The sequence below is a fragment of the Phalangium opilio genome, unplaced genomic scaffold (assembly GCF_054372755.1).
Source record: "Phalangium opilio isolate 3A_F unplaced genomic scaffold, DU_Popi_V2 ptg000391l_1, whole genome shotgun sequence".
NCBI classification, from domain to species: Eukaryota; Metazoa; Arthropoda; class Arachnida; order Opiliones; family Phalangiidae; genus Phalangium; species Phalangium opilio.
This window is the reverse complement of record NW_028324235.1, coordinates 136426-154910: the sequence shown is the minus strand read 5'-3', so window position 1 is coordinate 154910 and position 18485 is coordinate 136426.

Genomic DNA, 18485 nt, shown 5'->3' with positions numbered 1-18485 from the left:
GGAAGAATACGTTACTTTCTCTAGTTACTCTTTATTAATATCAAAAACGTTCCTTATCGTATGGGGATGTGTTGTCCATCCCCGTGACCGGCAGACCGCTAACTAACCCCTAAACTATGCCGCCCCTACTGCAGGTTAGACCCGGGCTTATATACCATATAAGCGGGTACTGTGAGGTTAAAGGTCAGGTCACGAACGTCTAACGGCGCCATCTGGCGGCGGCCGTTACATATTCCCCCCAACACATTCGCATACGATAAGTATAAGGAAATATTTAAAAGGTTACAATCGTTAATGATAATAAACATAACAAAATATAATTTCATTAAGTAACAAAACTAGTTTAGAATTTAAAATTTTAGTATATTATTTAAATTTAAAAGTTAGTTAGTTGTGAACCATATTCGAATGGACTCCAGCGTCTCACTTCTAGCCTGTATCGCTTGCGATACAATTCGGCCCTGGGTCTTCTTTCTGGCTTGCATATAGCCCAGGAACTTCGGCTTCTCGTTTCGCACTAGCGCATCTTGCTTCCGTTAACGATTCCGCTTCCAGGACGTTTGGTACGGTCCCCCTTCGACGGAGGGTAACGGACCCTTGGAATACCAGTCCTTCCGTGGTGTTGCATGATGGAGCCCGCGATGAGGGTAACTCTTCCGGTGGTTCCAGTTGCGGCAAGGTATCTTGTCCCCGTAATAGGAAGGAAATCCTCCTCCGATGTCGTACAAAGTTGACTTCCCAAGGAGTTCCGAGGCATCAGATACAATTGATTTGATGGACTGGTGACAATCCTCCAAAACGACCCGGAGTTGTTTACGCAGGGCCCTTGCTGCTTGTTTGGGTATGGAAGGTGCATGTAAAACACTAGGTTTCGTACTCACGTCCTTTTGCGGAGGCTGGATCGGCTTCATCCCGACTGAACTTTCATCATTTACCGTGGCTAGCAGCGGTTGTTCTTTCTGATGAGGTGCTGTTGGGGTACTGGTTAAGGCTGCAGGGCGCAATGATTCTTTAGGCCTGGCATCTGCCGTTGCTTGACTGAGTTCATGGTGACAGTAAGGGCATTCCCACAGACCTGAGATCGATCCACTTGCTTCCGTTGGCATCGTTGGCATAGGGAGGGGGCAGCGTTCCCCCAACGTGTCCTCAGCTTTTTCAGTACGTCAAGCGGTTGAAACATAAAGAGTTGACTTATCTTATTTCCAATGAAGGATATGATTATAATACATAATCCCATATCGATTATGCTCAGTAATATAGGTTCCATCCTGAAAATCGTCCTTCCCCCAGTATGAGGGCTTGTCACAAGGCCAAGGTCCTGTGATCCACGTTGCTACAAGTCCGGACTACCACGGGCCACGAGTTTATCGGCCCTAACTTGTCCAAAGTAAGGGGAAGTAGGCAAGTTAGGCCCAAACTAGGCTTAGCGAGAATGACGGCAAAGTACGTTAAAACGTAGGACGGCTACGATTGAGAAACTTAATTCGTCCGCCGAGGCTTAATGACAGTTCCCCACATGGGTCACCATATGTAACGGGATAAATCCTACAATCCGTACTTTTAAGCTATTTCGCGGGTCAGAGCATACATCGTACTATTACTGGGGTCCGATAATTAATAAAGGAAGAATACGTTACTTTCTCTAGTTACTCTTTATTAATATCAAAAACGTTCCTTATCGTATGGGGATGTGTTGTCCATCCCCGTGACCGGCAGACTGCTAACTAACCCCTAAACTATGCCGCCCTTACTGCAGGTAAGACCCGGGCTTATATACCGTATAAGCGGGTACTGTGAGGTTAAAGGTCAGGTCACGAACGAATAACGGCGCCATCTGGCGGCGGCCGTTACAACACATCCAGGCTCAACGTGTAAGCAAGCATTTACATCATTGGCCACAGCATGAGCACCGCACTCCACTGCTTCTTGCTCGGAAACTTTTATGAATCTGAGATGCAATTTCTCGACATTAGTATTTTTGAATTGAGCGCTTAACAGTGATACCAATTGTGGCAATCTGGAACATCGTTGTTCTAGCGAAAAGTATTTAAGGGAATCGTAAATGGAGATGTTGGCATCTTCTTCATTGTAAAACAGAGCGCAACAAATCAAATGCTTCTCGATATTATAAATCTGCACGAAATAGCCTTCGTTGGGCACTGTGTTCTGGATGAACGGAATTCGATGTTTTCCATAGTCAATATTTGTTCTGAATAAGGAATTTAATCCAGCAGTGACGCTTTTAAATTGGGTTTTTAATATCAGCTGAGCAGCGTCCATCACCTCACAATGCATATATGTTCTTGATAATACTCCCATTTTGTGTTCTTTGGTTAAGGTCATGGGTTTACTCAGCCAAATATCCATTTCTTTTACGTCTTGGGGAGGATCCGGATAGTCTTATTTTGGAATTTTACAGGCGTTAGTGAATGCCTGTTATTTTTCGCCCTTTTAGGACTGTTTTCAACGTTTCCTTGAACTTTCCTTCTAAGACGGCTTCTCTTAAGACCAATAACGGTTTGGAATATGCCTTTCCGCCTTCCCACAACACTCAATTTCTGTGGTTCTTTTACTTCTGGCAAAGTCAAACATCCTTTTAAATCTGCTTTGCTTTCAACATTTTGCTTTCCATCATTAATAAACCCGTTAAACCCTTGAGCTGATACTCTTCTTCGTCAGTTTCCTCAATCACCGGATTTTCTACGTCACCACTATCGTTGTCTTCATTTGCATGACGTATGTCACTTTCCATGTCATCATCCTTTCCTTCATTTGCCACACTACTGTCACTTTCCTCGTCACCACGTTCCTTTCCTTTATTTTCCTGATACTTGTCATCTTCCTCGTCATCATCGTGTCCTTCATTTGAGGGATTTTCGCCCCTATCGATGCTCGAGAAGCTTTCCTCATCATCATCGTTTCCTTCATCATCATTTTCGTCACTTTCATCTGATTTACGAGACTCATCCTCGCTTTGCTCCTCTAACTGACTTTTTCCTTTCAACCCTCTTTCCAGTTTCTTACGTTCGCTATCTTCGAGATCAGGATCGAACTCTTTATTTCCAATCCTTAGTTCGGCCCAGGAACTACCAATTTTATTAATAATTTTGATCCTTCTTTTGAATGTTTCTTGGCCACAAGATGACAAAACATTTCCAAGAGTTTCGAGAATAGGCATAGCTTCTCTATACTTTTCTTGAGAAGTCTTGCACTTCTGGGGTTTTGCTGGATACCGAGTTTGAAATAGTACTCTTTTATTGTGAACGCTTTTTGATTTCAACCCTTCCACCCAGAATGATTTTGAGAGCCTTTTGGACAAAATTTCGTCGGCGAAAAGTGTCTTTTCCAAGTGTTTTCGAGCAATAAAAATGTGTCTGAATGGAATTTCTTTTGTAACAAAAGTAGAACAGGAACATTTAATGTCACTTGCGATTGCTTTCGGATGGTTGTCTATTTTTATGATGAAGGAATCGCAATTGTCGACTGGTGTACAGCTAATTTTGCAAGTCAAAGATTTTAGAAGGTTTTGGACTATTGTTTCCGCAAACGCTGGAACCACTTTGTCGTGAATGTCTTGGGCCAGATTCTTCATTTTCGAAAGTGTTTCGAGAAAATGTGTTTTTAGTTTTTGCTTCAAATTTTTCGTGATCATTAAGTGTCTCTACGTAGGAACAAAAAATCTTTAAATCATTGTAGAATTCGTCTAGCTCAGCGTTTCTTTTGCAAATTCCTTTGATTTTCTGATTATAAGACTTCAATCTATTGTTCGTGGCTTCTCCTAGGTTAAAATGTTGCCTACGGTAGACTTGAACCCACATTTCCTTAATTGAAATCCAATTTTCCTGCATGTACTTTTGGAATTCGCGATTGTTAGCTAGTTCCTCGTCAGCTAACAAAGCCTCGACATTGTCTCGGAACGTATTTGCCCTATAAGAAAACGCCATTTTTTGGGCATGATTTCTTGCCGCTAAACTTGCAGCGGTCGTCATTCTTAGGGATGATATTTTTACTTTTATCGCCTTTAACACGTGAAATGAACAAATTTCGATATCAGCATGAGAAAAAAGTTCTCTTAGCACGGAAATTTCTCTTAGATCTTTATCCACCATAATTGATCTCGTATTCTTCCAATTTTCGTTGTGGGCCTGGAAAGCCTCGAAAAGCTTGTAACCGTCCACACCAAGCACCTCCTTCCCGGGGAAAACTGCGTCGTCTGCTTTGTTCATTTTTCATTATTTACATTTATTTTTGTATAATGTTAAATTGTCCCGAAGTGGCGCCTTAAGCGCCACTGCTGTCAAACTGATTAAAAAACGTTTTCGCGCGAATAAAAACCCCCGCCTCCGTCCATAACGTGGGTCAGTCGGTAGTTCCTTTGTATTCGCGCTCCTGTCTGGACGCTTTTATTTTTGTCAATAAAGACCAGTATTATTTCAATTACAACTGCGTTTTATTCTACGATGGATTACCTGGTAAAAATTTTTAGTCATGGACAATAAGTCCTTTAAACGGGAACCTGGAAACTTCTTAGTTTTCTAGTTTTGTATTAATATCTTTGTGAGCCGTGAAATTAGGCCCCCTTCCTACATTTAAATTTTACGGTTACATAAAGTGGCGAGCTTGCCAGGACCCGTTAAGACTAACATTACGTTGCACTTACTACACGCGTACTTGTGAATATTACTTGTGCCATTGCTTGAACTAACTGTCGCGTCATGAATCCCGCCGATCCGCAAGCTTTGTTCGCGGCTCTCAACGCGCATTTACCGGGATCCTATACTCCCCCAAGGAGGAACATTCCTCCTCCAAGCCTTGGTACTAGTCCGGCCTATGGACAAGGACAAGCGACAGGAGGAATCCCACCTCCGCCGCCACCACCGCAAGGTGCTGTGTCAAATGTTTTGATTCAAACTATTCAAACACTTGCGACTACGTTAGCGAACATAGGAACTAGACCAGCCGCCAAAAATAGGCCAAAACCACCCCCTGACTTAATATTTAGTGGTGTTGAAGGTGAAAGCGCGCCGGAATTCCTTTGGACTATGACGGAATTCGCTGAATATCACAGCATGACTGGAAATAACATTATCGCGCTTCTACCCCAAATATTAAGGGGCCGTGCATTAATCTTGTTTAGAGACATGAATAGGCCTAATCAAGTTCTAACGTGTCGTACAGTGAAAGGCGCGTTTAGAGACTATTTATTTTCTTTAAGAGCGGAGGAATCCCTCCGCCAAGAAATAGCGCAGTTGAAACAACCCGCCGATGTATCTTTTGACGCGTATATCGCCAGTATTACCGCGATGAATCAAAACCTACGCGTTCCGTACACTGACTCTGAACTTGTTGGTATTTGCAAGAAAAATATCCTCCCCGAAATACGCATCCACGTATTTAACGACAACATAAGGACAATGCGCAGTTTCATTGAGAAGGGCCGCGTAACAGAAGAAATTTTACGAGCGACCCCCTCTAGCTCATTTTATCCTAGAGACAGTGCAAAGTCTACCCCGCGTGAATCCAGTGGGAGAAGAAATTTGATAAAACCGCTGGGGGGGGGGTGCAAAATCAAAGGTTGCTACATCAAAGGCAAGAAGTACCAATAGACCAAAGACTTCGACACAGGTTAAGCCCGAGCAAAACGATTTAAGTCACGTAGAATGCTATAAGTGCGGACTCTTAGGGCATAATGCCACAACCTGTCCGGACAAACAAGAAGTCGCACAAAGACAAGCTTCGGAAAACGCAAAAGCGGGAAGACAAAAAGGGGATCGTCTTCCCGCCGCGCGAAGAAAGTAAAGCCCCTTATGGAATTTGGCTCTATGGATGTGCGTCGCTGTGAGGTTGATCCTCCCGTGGCCATAGAGGCAGTGTATTCGCATGGGACTTTCGCGACTAGACTAGATTCAGGCGCTGATGCTTGGTTTATCAGCTTATATCAGTGGCGTAATTTAGTCAGAACTTTGAAACCAGACTTAGTACTTCCGGAAGAAGAAGAGACTCAGTAAATAGTGTTAGGCGATGGACGTTATAGCTTCACGAAGGGACGCGCGCGAATAGACTTCCGCTTAGGACAGTTGAAACTAAAGCAGGAATTTCACGTAGTTCCCTCACTACCAAAAGACTTTATTTTGGAAAAAAATTTCCTGTATAAACATCGTGCCATTTTGGATGTTGGTACAAAAATTTGTCAGATTGACGGAACAACGTTTCCATTCGTGCTTAATCTCGCTGGGTTAAAGACACCGACCCCTCAGATTATCGAGGATATTGCACAAGCTGTCGCGTCGCCAACACTGAGTCCTAAACAGAAGGAAGACTTAAAAACTGGTTTACTACGATTTCCAAAACTATTTTCGGAAAAAGCGGGACGTACGAACTTAGTCTATCATGAGATACATACTACCACCGAAGTTCCCGTTAGTCAACGCGCGTATCGTGTTAGCGACGAGAAAAAACGGATAATTGAGGATCATTTTCACGAAATGATCCGCGACGGTATCGTGAAGCCATCCGTTAGTCCTTACGCGTCGCCTGTAGTACTTGTCCACCAGAAATGCGGAAAGATACGTTTCTGCGTCGACTATTGCGCGTTAAATAAAGTGACCGTGAAAGATCCATATCCGCTTCCCCGAATAGAAGAACTCTTAGGAAAATGGGAGCCCCGAAGTTCATCACAGCACTGGACTTAAAGAGCGGCTATTGGCAGATAGATCTCCATCCGCAGGCAAAAGCAAAGACTGCTTTTATCACGCATGCGGGGTAGTACGAGTTCAAGGTACTTCCGTTCGGTCTATGCAATGCGCCGTCATCGTTTCAACGACTCATTGACGAAGTCTTCAGGAATGGACATCACTTTTCCATCTGTGTCTATCTGGATGACATCGTCATTCCATCCAGTACTTGGGCAGACCATTTACTAGCCTTGGAATATGTCTTTCACTGACTGTCTGAAGCGGGGCTTACGCTTCAGACTAAGAAATGTCGCTTTGCGCAAAGCGAAGCGACCGTATTAGGGTACAATGTCAATGAACGAGGGATTCATATTGATCCCTCCAAGACTAGGGCTATAGTAGACTTTCCCGTCCCAAAGAACGTGAAAGAAATCCAAAGATTTCTTGGCTTAGCGGGATGGCACTCTCGATTCATCCCGCAGTATTCCAAGATCGTTGCCCCGTTAAACCATCTCAAGAAGAAAGACGTGCCGTTCCAGTGGAAAGAAGAATAGCAGAAAGCGTTCCAGGCCATCAAGGATGCGATCTGTATGGCGCCTCCTTTAGCGGCTTACAACCCTAAGTTGCCGTGTATCTTGACCACGGATGCTAGCGACGCTGGACTTGGAGCTTCCCTGTCACAAATCCAGGATGACGTCGAGGTACCTATTGCCTATGCCAGTAAGCAACTGACCGACGTCCAGAGAAGATATACCACCACGGAAAAGCAATGTCTTGCCATCTATTGGAGAGTTGGAAAGATCAGGCCATACTTGGAGAATATCCCGTTCACCGTGATCACGGATCACAAGGCACTACAGTGGTTATTCACCTTGAAAGAACGCAATTCTCGACTTTTTCGTTGGGCAATGTACCTGCAGACGTATGACTTTAAGATCATACACAAGAAGGGAGTTGAGAACAAGGTTGCGGACGCATTATCAAGAGCGCCTGTCTCTTTATTAGCCATGTCTTTAGAAGACATGACTTCACCGTCCTCGTCAGAAGATTCCAGTCCAGCGGAATCTTCTTCAGTGACGTCGACCTCGTCCTCAACCAGTAACGGATTAGCTCCTCCCGCCAATCACGCATTGTACCACTCTTTCACGCTGGACGAAGTGCGAAAGGCCCAGAGAGACGAACAAGCCAGCCATGACATCATAGTCCAGTTATCCGGAGATAATCCTCAAAGACATCGGTACTACGAACTAAAGAACGATGTCTTATACCGAAAGGCCTATGGTAGACAACCAGCGAAAATCTATTTGCCACAGCGGTTCCGGCGGGACGCCATCCGCTTATTTCACGACCACCCTCTATCTGGACATCGTGGTCGGGATCGTACATTCGATAAGGTTCGGGCCAGATACTGGTGGCCATCGTTCCGGCAGGACGTTACCGAGTACGTCCGCGGATGTTCTTTGTGTCAGATGCACAAGGGCCGCAAAAGAAAACGTCCAGGTCTCATGCAACCTACTGCCATTACTGAGCCATTTGATTTGCTGGGAGTGGACATAATGGGACCTCTACCAAGAAGCCGTCATCATCACAAATACCTCCTGGTATTTACGGACTATGCTACCAAATTTGTCGAACTGTACCCGATGAAGAACATCACCGCCAGAACGTGTGCGAAGAAATTCGTCTCCGTGATAGTTCGCTACGGATGTCCGAAAGTCATCGTAAGCGACAACGGGACACAATTCGTTTCTCAACTTTGGAAGGACATTCTCAAGATATTCAAATTCAAACCACGATACATCACTCCGTATCATCCACACAGTTACATCGTGGAGCGCACAAACAGAGAGAAATTATTTCGGTGTTCGTTGGTCGAGATCACCGAAGATGGGACGAGAACTTGCCATTGATCCAGTTCGCCATCAACTCGACTACACATACCACAAAAGGAAGAACTACTTTCTACCTTAACATGGTCAGGGAGTAAGGAACGTTAGAGGGAGTGTTGATCTAATGCTAAAAAAAACCGTCATACAGTGGCAAATGGAGAAAGAAAGTGGGGGGTAGGAATTTTTATCTCCGTTCCTCAATTTCAGCTAACGCGCAGGCGCGAGTGACGTCGTTCACTACCGCTAGCAGAGAGAATTTAAAAATTCTCTCTGCCACCAGCGCCAGCTTCCGCTTCCATCGACTGCTGCCCCACTCACTCTGTTCAACCAACAATCAACGTCTGTTGGGACAAAGAGAGTATAGGGAGGAGTGGAAAGAGGGGAAAATCTTGTTTCTCTTTTCTACCGCGCATCTTCAATGAGCAGTACCGAGGCATTTCCGTTTGAAACATTAAATAGTATCGTAGGTGGCGCGACTGAGCCGGAAACTCCCTCGTACCACTAGTATAATTTAGGGGCAACATTGTAATTTAGCCTTGTGGAGCGGGGGAGCTTCCACTCCTCCCCTATACTCTCTTTGGTTGGGAGGAAACCGAGGCTTAATAAAAATGCCATTTTTTTTTGTAACGGTTGTAGGAATGGATTCAAGGTATTCGCTTAAAAATATATGAAAGGAATATGCTTCCACGCGTTTCCAAAGCCAAAAACCCAGATAGAAAAATGTAAAAGATGGATATTAGCTTGTGGAAGACCGATTTCCACTAGCTTCTATTCACTTTCAATAAATTTCAAGCTTTGTTTTTGGTTTGGGAAATGGTTTGAAAACGATATTTACTATGTCGGGTCTTGTTAAATTCTTAGGGTCACTTGAACAATTAAAAAACAACACTTCTTATAGTTAACCATGGCAGAAATTCAAACACGACCTTCCCCTTCTAGTTCAAAGCCGGTTTTTAACTTTGACGCATGCGCGCGGACACCGCGATGAGTCCCCGAGTCAGCGCCAGAGACAGAGACGATTTTAGCCAGGAAAGCGAACGAATGCGCCTATTCACTTTAACACTCCCTCTCAAGTCTCTCCTCCCTGACATGGGTAGGGAACCGAGATTTCCCTGGGACTTGGACGTGGGTATGCCAGTAGCGGACTTTGTTGAAAGGTCCGCATCGCTCTCAGCTTTAGCGAAGCAACTTGCTTTGTCTAAAGAACTTGCCAAGAAAACGCAAGCACACCAGAAACACTACTACGATCAAAGGCGGGAAGGGATTGAATTTCCCGTTGGTGCGCTTGTCTGGAAGTTATGTCCCAAATGGGAGGTTCCCTACAAAATCGCAAAGAAGATAGACCGATTGCGATATCAATTAGAAGACCCAGAGACTGGAGAAAAGAAAGGAATCGAGAATATCGCTCATTTAAAGCTGTATTGGTCAAACAAAGATGTCTGCCAACCGGACGGAAGCCAGTCATCCTCAACTTCAAGCAGTTCATCTTCAAGTTCTACAACGTCACAGTCCGTACCTATACTTCAGGACGCTAGAGTCAGTACTGGTGACGAGCGTCGTGAGACTCGACGAGAACGAAGACAACGATTGTTGAGAGACCAAGAAGCGCAAAACCGAGTCGTCTGGAGAAGAAACGAGGAGCAATCAAACCTCACCTTCATCCAATGATGATGATGGATCCGCTTATGTTTCCTCGGAAGAAGTACCAGATCTACCTGCGGAATCTGAACCAGACGCTTTCGCTTTATTCTCAGATCCTCCCGCGGTCTTCCGAATGAATCGGATGCCGCCAGACCTTTCTCCACCTTCCTCTCCTGATAGGAGCTTGAGGGAGAAGGCTCTCCCTCTACCCTCTCCTCTATCTCAACCTGACGATTCCAGTTCTTCCTCTGAATCTGAGGAAGACGACACGGAATTGTCCAACCCTGTTCCCATAAATCCTATGAGATTTGTCAATCCTTTCCGTAAAGGATGGAAACGTGAGATAGTACTGAGGAAGCATCCAAAGTCTGGAGGTCCTGAACTGGACATAAATTATCACGCTCCAGCTAATTATCCGCATCAGACTCTTCGGCCTCGCGCAGACGTGGAACAGTATTTACACGTGCATGCAATCACAGATGTGACTTCTCGTAATTTTAACTTTTCGCGTCAAGCAATCTCGCGAGAACCCTGGGAGACTGTACGGGACGATCATTGACAGTATCTATGCAAGGGGATTCAGCATCGGCAACGCCATTTCCCGTGGAACCCTCGGTGAGGCCCAAGACTACTCCACCGCACATGGTCCCTGATGTAAGGTCCACTGCGAGGCGTACAAGGCCCGCCGAAGACACAGGCCAAATCAAGATGGCGCCGAATCTGCGCCGCCTGACACACACGGGTCCAACTCACCTTACAGCAGACGACTTTTCTTTGGGGGGGGGAGGATGTAACCGTCCACAGCCAGAACCTCCTTCCCGGGAAAAAACCGCGCCGTCTGCTTTACTCATTTTGTTTTTTTATACTCAATTTTGTATAATGTAAAATTGTCCCGAAGTGGCGTCTTAAGCGCCACTGCTGTCAATGTATAAAAAAACATTTTTCGCGGGAATAAAAACCCCCGCCTCCGTCTGTAACGGAGTCAGTCAGTTCAGCAATTGTCAGTCAGTAGTTCATTTGTACTCGCGCTCCTGTTGAGACCCGTTTTTTGTCAAAATAAATACAAGTATTATTTCTATAACACACTGCGTCTTATTCTACAATGGACTACCTGGTAAATATAGTTAGTCATGGACAATAAGTCCTTTAAGTGGAAACCTGGGAACTTCTTAATTGCTAGTTTTAATTTAAACTCTTTGTGAGCCGTGAAATTAGGCCCCCTTTCCTACATTCAAATTTTACGGTCACAGTTTAAAAAAAAGTTAAAAAATAAGAAAAAGGTTTAAAAACTTTAAGGAAAAACTCAAAAAAAATTAAAAATTTTAAATATCTCAGAAAAGGTTTAAAACTAAAACTTTAAGAACAAAGGTTAAAAACGTTTAAGAAAAAGTGTTTAACGTTTGGAAAAAATGTTAAAAAATAAGAAAAAGGTTTAAAAACTTTAAGGAAAAACTCAAAAATGGTTAAAACCTTTAAGGAAAAACTTTAAAAAAGGTTAAGAACTTTAAGGAAAATCTCAAAAAGGTTTAAAACTAAAACTTTAAGAAAAAAGGTTAACAACTTTTAAGGAAAAGTGTTTAACGTTTAGAGTAAATATTAACAACTTTATTAAAGGTTAAAATATTTATGTAAAGGTTTAAATTATTAAATTGAAGGTTTAAATTATTAAAGTGAAGGTTTAAATTATTAAAGTGAAGGTTTAAATTATTAAAGTGAAGGTTTAAATTATTAAAGTAAAGGTTTAAATTATTAAAGTAAAGGTTTAAATTATTAAAGTAAAGGTTTAAATTATTAAAGTTAAGGTTTAAATTATAAAAAGGCTATCTGCAAAATCAATATTTTTTCCCATTAAATCCTACCAAAATGGTAAATAATAATTAGAAGTAATTAGTAATTAATTTTGCACACCAATTAGTACCATTTCCATGGAGAAAAACTCATTTCTGGAGAAGTTCACTTCAAAAGTTTTGTACACTTATAAGGAATCTCAGGTTCCCAAAGAATGATTAGAAGTTTCATAGATTTATAATTTAGAAAAAAAAGGGTTTCAGTTTTTTTATTGTGCCAAATTATCGGTACTTATATTACATGTTATATTCTCCGCCAAATTATCGGTACTTATATTACATGTTATATTCTTCGCCAACAAATTTCGTCTTTCAAAATACCATCGTTGATAACTTTGGTCCTCGACGGGGTGTGTAAAATTTACCGCCGATGAGAGTTGCGATTTACGCGGCATGGAAAAGGCACACCTAATAAAACTCGACGGCCCGGGATTCTTCGCGCGTCGACGAGGTGTGCAAAATATACCGCCGATGAGAAGAGAGGTGTGCAACGGCATGGAAAAGGCACACCTCCGACGGCTCGGGATTCTTCGCACTAAGGTTGATAGCACTCCTCCTAACTTTTTTGTTCGAAGAAAGGAGCACCATACTCAAAAATAATTTGCGGTTTCCTGGAGAAACCTTTTGGTACTATTAAAATAAATTTTTGTAATAGAACTTCTTCGTAAAACCTTACCAGTATTTGATGGTTTAGTTTTTAATATTTAATGAATTTAATCCTTTAGACCTAAAGTATCGAAGCAAGCCATCAAAACAAAAAAGAAAGAAGCTGCCAAATTATTTCGTAGAAGGTTACAAGAAACTTCTAAAACCAAAAAATTCAGAAAAATGTTAGTTTTACCGAGCGCCTATGTAAAGTATTATGCAGGGGCAGTTTCCGTTGGCACACTCACTGCTACTACTTTAGTGGAAGGTAAGTTGAAGTGAAATGTATTTCAAAAATTGCTAATGTCATATTTTGAGAGAAAACTCGTTCGGAAATAACTGATTTCGAGCCGTAAATTTCTGAAATATCAAATATTCATATTATAGTTAGAAACGTAACTCCTCCGGAAAAACTTTCAAGTTTGATCAAAAAGAAAGATGTAATAATTATTGCTTTTTCCAAAATTGATTAGCATATTCCCAATATTAACAAGATAAATATATTTCAGGCCACAATAGCTATGATTAGTACGCTTAAAAAAGAAATAGCCTCACAAAAGGACACTCTAAAAACAACTGAGGCGGAAATTATAGAGACGAAAGAAAGTTCAATCCGTTAGTGAGGAAAGGCGTGTCATCGCCAATTTAAGATCATTTTTAGAAAAAGAGGAAATCGAAAAGGAAGTTAGAAGCATGATGGAAATGAAAAAGAGAATGAGTGAACTCGCGAAAAAACACAAAACTACCGAAAAGAATCTATTAAAATATTTAGAATAACAATTGAAAGGTAACTTTGTAAATCGCAAGACTTAATATTCAATACAACTTTATTTAAGGAGAATTTTAATTATAATAACCAGTAAAACTGCAATATAAAAGAGCTTCAGCAGCAAGTGCGAGTTCGAGTGGAAGTTCAAGTTCAAGGTCCAGCGACGAGTCGAGCGACGACTCGAGCGAAAACTCGAGTGATTCCAAAAATAGCGATGGAACCGATTCAAGCAGTAAGGCTACTACTTCCGCTTAATTTTCAGCATAACCTAAAAACATTGTAAGTAGAGTGATAATTTTCTAACAATCATTTTCATTCTTCTAGCTGCTTCGAGTCAAAGAAGCATTGATAACATAGTTCAAAATAGTTAACATGAAAAGGTGGGGACGAAGCTGAAAGAAAAAAAACTGTTGAAAGGCTTTTCACAATCGTTATAAGTGTAAACTGTACAATAGCACCAACGAAGTATTTTCATTAATTTCTATGCGTATAAAGGAATGGCTGGCGATTCCATAACGCAACTAGGATATCAAAATGCAGGAAAAGTATTGCCTCCTAAACAAGTAAAAAACGAAGACGAAATAAGAACAGCATCATCGAAAATAGTAGAAAAAACATGTCCAGGTGAAAAAAATCCAGAAATGCTATTATTACCAATGCGTAAGTCTTCGTTCGAATTAAACTTGCTAGATAATTAGAATAAAATGAGAAATTCTTATTTACATTTTTGGGCAGCAGTGAAAAGCCAAAAAACCGAATACAAAAAAAAGATCTCATCGTAAGAACCAAAATTCGACGATACAATTTTTAATTTTCTAATTTGATATTTTCAATAAATTTTTACAGGAAAAAACGAAAGCCCAAGTTCAAAAAAAAAAATTTAAATATTTTTTCCATTTTTCCATTAAAACTTGTGTGACGAAGAAGCCACCCCTCCTACGTCGTCTGCTCTTGGTTTCATTTTTTAGATAGGCTCCTTAAGCGTCAATATTCTTTTCCCGGAGTGGCTCCTCGAGCGCCACAACATTATTATTTTTTATATCCGCCATAAAAAGGCGCGGACAAAAATTTAAACAGAGTAGTGTCAGACCCAGTTGTTTGTACTCGCGCTCCTGTTCGGACGAGTTTTTTTGAATAAATCCAAATATTATTATTATTCTACCACTGCGTTTTCTTGCTACAATGGTTCATTTGGTTAATATTATTAGTCATGGACAATAAGTCCTTTAAAGGGGTAACCTGGGAACCTTTTAGTCTTCTTTTAAATTATATTCTTTCTGAGTCGTGAAATTAGGCCTCCTTTTCCTACATTCTAATTTCACGGTTACATAAAGTGGCGAGTTTGCCAGGACTCGTTACGACTGACATAACCATTTGTGTTTAAACGCGTACTTCTGAACATTACTTGTGCCTTTGCTTGAACTAACTTTTGCGTCATGAATCCCGCCGACCAGCACGCTTTGATCGCCGCGATTATCGCGCAGTTACCGGGATCTTACACCCCGCCGAGGAGGAACAGTCCTCCTTCAAGCCTTGGTACTAGTCCTATGCATGGACAAGGATTAGCGGCAGGAGCAATCCAATCCGCAAGGTGCAGCGACAAACATTTGGCTACAAACTATTCAAACTCTAGCAACTACGTTAGGTAATGTAGGAACTATACCAGCCGCCAAAAATAGGACAAAACTAACCCCTCACTTAATATTTAGTGGTGTTGAAGGTGAAAGCGCGCCAAAATTCCTTCGTACTTTGACGAAATTCGCTGAATATTGCAGCATGATGGAAAATGACATCATCGCGCTTCTACCCCAAATATTAAGGGCCGTGCATTAATCTGGTTTAGGGACATGAATAGGCCTAATCAAGCACTTACGTGGCGTACATTCAAAGGCGCGTTTAGGGATAATTTCTTTTCTGTAAGAGTGGGGGAATCCCTCCGCCTAGAAATAGGGCAGTTTAAACAACCTGCCAGTGTATCTTTTGACGCGTACATCGCGAATATTACCGCGATGAATCAGAACCTACGCGTTCCCTACACTGACTCTGAACTTGTAGGTAATTGAGAGAAAAATATCCTCCCCGAAATACGCATCCATGTCTTTAACGACAACATAAGGACAATGCGCAGTTTTATAGAAAAGGGGCGCGTAACAGAAGAAATTTTACGAGCGAACCCTTCTAGCTCACTGTATCCTAAGAAAGGGCAAAGTCTACGCCGCGCGAACCGGGTGGGAGAAGAAATTCTCCCACAGCTGCGGTTTTAACTAAACCGCCTGCGGGGGTGCGAAATCAAAGGTTGCGACACCTAAAGCAAGAAATACCAATAGACCAAAGACTCCTACACAGGTTAAACCAGAACAAAATGTTTTAAATCAAATAGAATGCTATAAGTGCGGACTCTTAGGGCATTATGCTACAACCTGCAAATACAGGCTTCGGAAAACGCGAACGCGGGAAGACCAAAAGGGGATGTGCCGGCTCAAAAATTTAACCCACGGATCTAAGTCTTCTTTTTACCTCTCCGAGTGACGTATGTCACGGAGAGGTTCTGTAACGATCGTGTGTGTCTGTGTGTGTGTGTCTGTCTGTCTGTGTGTCTGTTGTTACACCCACGTGACCGCGTTCGCAGTTTCCAAATCGGAGCAAACGTGTTCGCCATTTCCGAACTGCTTTCACAGTCACGGAAATGGCTCCTCTACTTGAGTTCTCACACCACCGTCTTCTGGTCTTTGTCCGTCCCACACGGACACCAGTCTGTACTTACTGGTTTCTAATCACCACCATCTTCTGGTCTTCGTCCATTCCACTTGGACACCAGTCTGTAAATACTGGCTTCTAATCACCACCATCTTCTGGTCTTCGTCCATTCCACTTGGACACCAGTCTGTACATACTGGCTTCTTAACACCACCATCTACTGGTCTTCCGTCTATTCCACATAGACACCAATCTGTCTCAATAGCTTCTAACTCCATCGTCATCGTTGGGTTTAAGACATTCGCGGCGATCAGCTAGGGTTACGAGAAACGTCTAGTCTCCCTAAGGTGGGAACGGCCACCAAAGGTTTTCGCAATTGCGGTTGTTCTTGCTTTTAGCTGTAGTTCGACACCCTTATATACTACCTATTTGAGTAAGGCCAAGCAACCGGCGTATGTTCATTTCAAACGCCAATATTAGTCAAGTCTCTCAAGAATGTTTAATTGTTCTTTATCAAAACGATGTAACGCTCAATAAGGCGAACAACTAACGAAGAAAATATTTAATATTAATTGTATTTATTTTAATATTTAAGATAATCTTGTTTCTCAACTCAAAATTAATACGGAAAGAGTTAAAAAGCAGTCTATGTTTTTACCTCTCCGAGTGACGTATGTCACGGAGAGGTTCTAATTTCGACGTATGTGTCTGTCTGTGTGTGTGTGTGTGTCTGTTGTTACACCCACGTGACCGCGTTCGCAGTTTCCAAATTGGAGCAAACGTGTTCGCCATTTCCGAACTGCTTTCACAGTCACGGAAATGGCTCCCCCACTTAAGTTCTCACACCACCATCTTCTGGTCTTTGTCCATCCCACACGGACACCAGTCTGTACTTACTGGCTTCTAATCACCACCATCGTCTCTTCTTCGTCCATCCCACATGGACCCCAGTCTGTACATACTGGCTTCTAATCACCACCATCTTCTGGTCTTCGTCCAATCCACTTGGACACAAGTCTGTACATACTGACTTCTAATCACCACCATCTTCTGGTCTTTGTCCATCCCACTTGGACACCAGTCTGTACATACTGGCTTCTAATCACCACCATCTTCTTGTCTTTGTCCATCTCACTTGGACACCAGTCTGTACATTCTGGCTTCTAAACACCACCATCTACTGGTCTTCCGTATATTCCACATAGACACCAATCTGTCCCATTGGCTTCTACTCCATTATCATCGTTTGGGTTTAGGATATACGCGGCGATCAGCTAGGGTTACGAGAAACGTCTAGCCTCCCTAAGGTGGGATCGCCACCAAAGGTTTTCGCAATTGCGCTTTTTCCTTACTATTATAATGGAAACGAATCGTATATATACCCCAAAATTTGAAGAAAGCGGGCAAGAGGGGTACCCTTCACTTTAAACGTCAATATTAGCAAAGTTTGAGATGATAATAGGTATAACTTTATTTTAAACGATTTAACTATTATTAATGTTAATTATTGAAGATTAAAATAATTAAAAATAATTATATTTATTTAAATATTAAAGATAATCTTGTTTCTCAACTCAAAATTAATACGGAAAGAGTTAAAAAGCAGTCTATGTTTTTGTCTGTGTGTGTCCGTCCATTGTTACACTAGTGCGTCGCGTTAGCAGTTAGCCTTGCGTTGATGTGCTAAGAAATCATACAGAACCTTAATATTCCCTTTTTCCATAATATAAAGTGAATATGTTTAAGTATTTTTCGTAATTATGATGCATTTAGTACTTTTGTAGCTTTAAAGCTCTGTTTCATTTTGATATTCCAAAGATTTTTTTTAATATTATTATTAGAAATGGCTGTTTATATATTACTTAAGCTATACTACATCTGTATATAGAATAATCCTTGGTTTAGTGATTTCATGAAGAAAACTAAGACCTAGACTCCGGCGGGTATATTAAGTATCATCCGCAATAGGCTTAGTGAAACAAAGAGTAAAACATTGAGGCCTGAGGTGAAGTAAACTTTGGGCTTTGATTTTCGTGTCTGAAATGAAGAGACATCAACGGTTTAGAGTGAGCCGAAAGTTAAATACACTATTAAATAATCGGGTTAAGATTTTATAATAGAAGAAAAGATCCTGGTGGCAATTAGAATAGTAAAAGGGCTAATGGTAAACGGGTAGTAGCTACAGACTTTTTATTCTCTTTATGGTGCGCATTGACTATTAGTGCGTCTAGCTACAATTTAGCTTTGGTGTTATTTAACTTTAACGTTAACATTCATGTTGGCAAACTAAGAATATTGTTGAGGTGAGACGAGAGGATAGTGT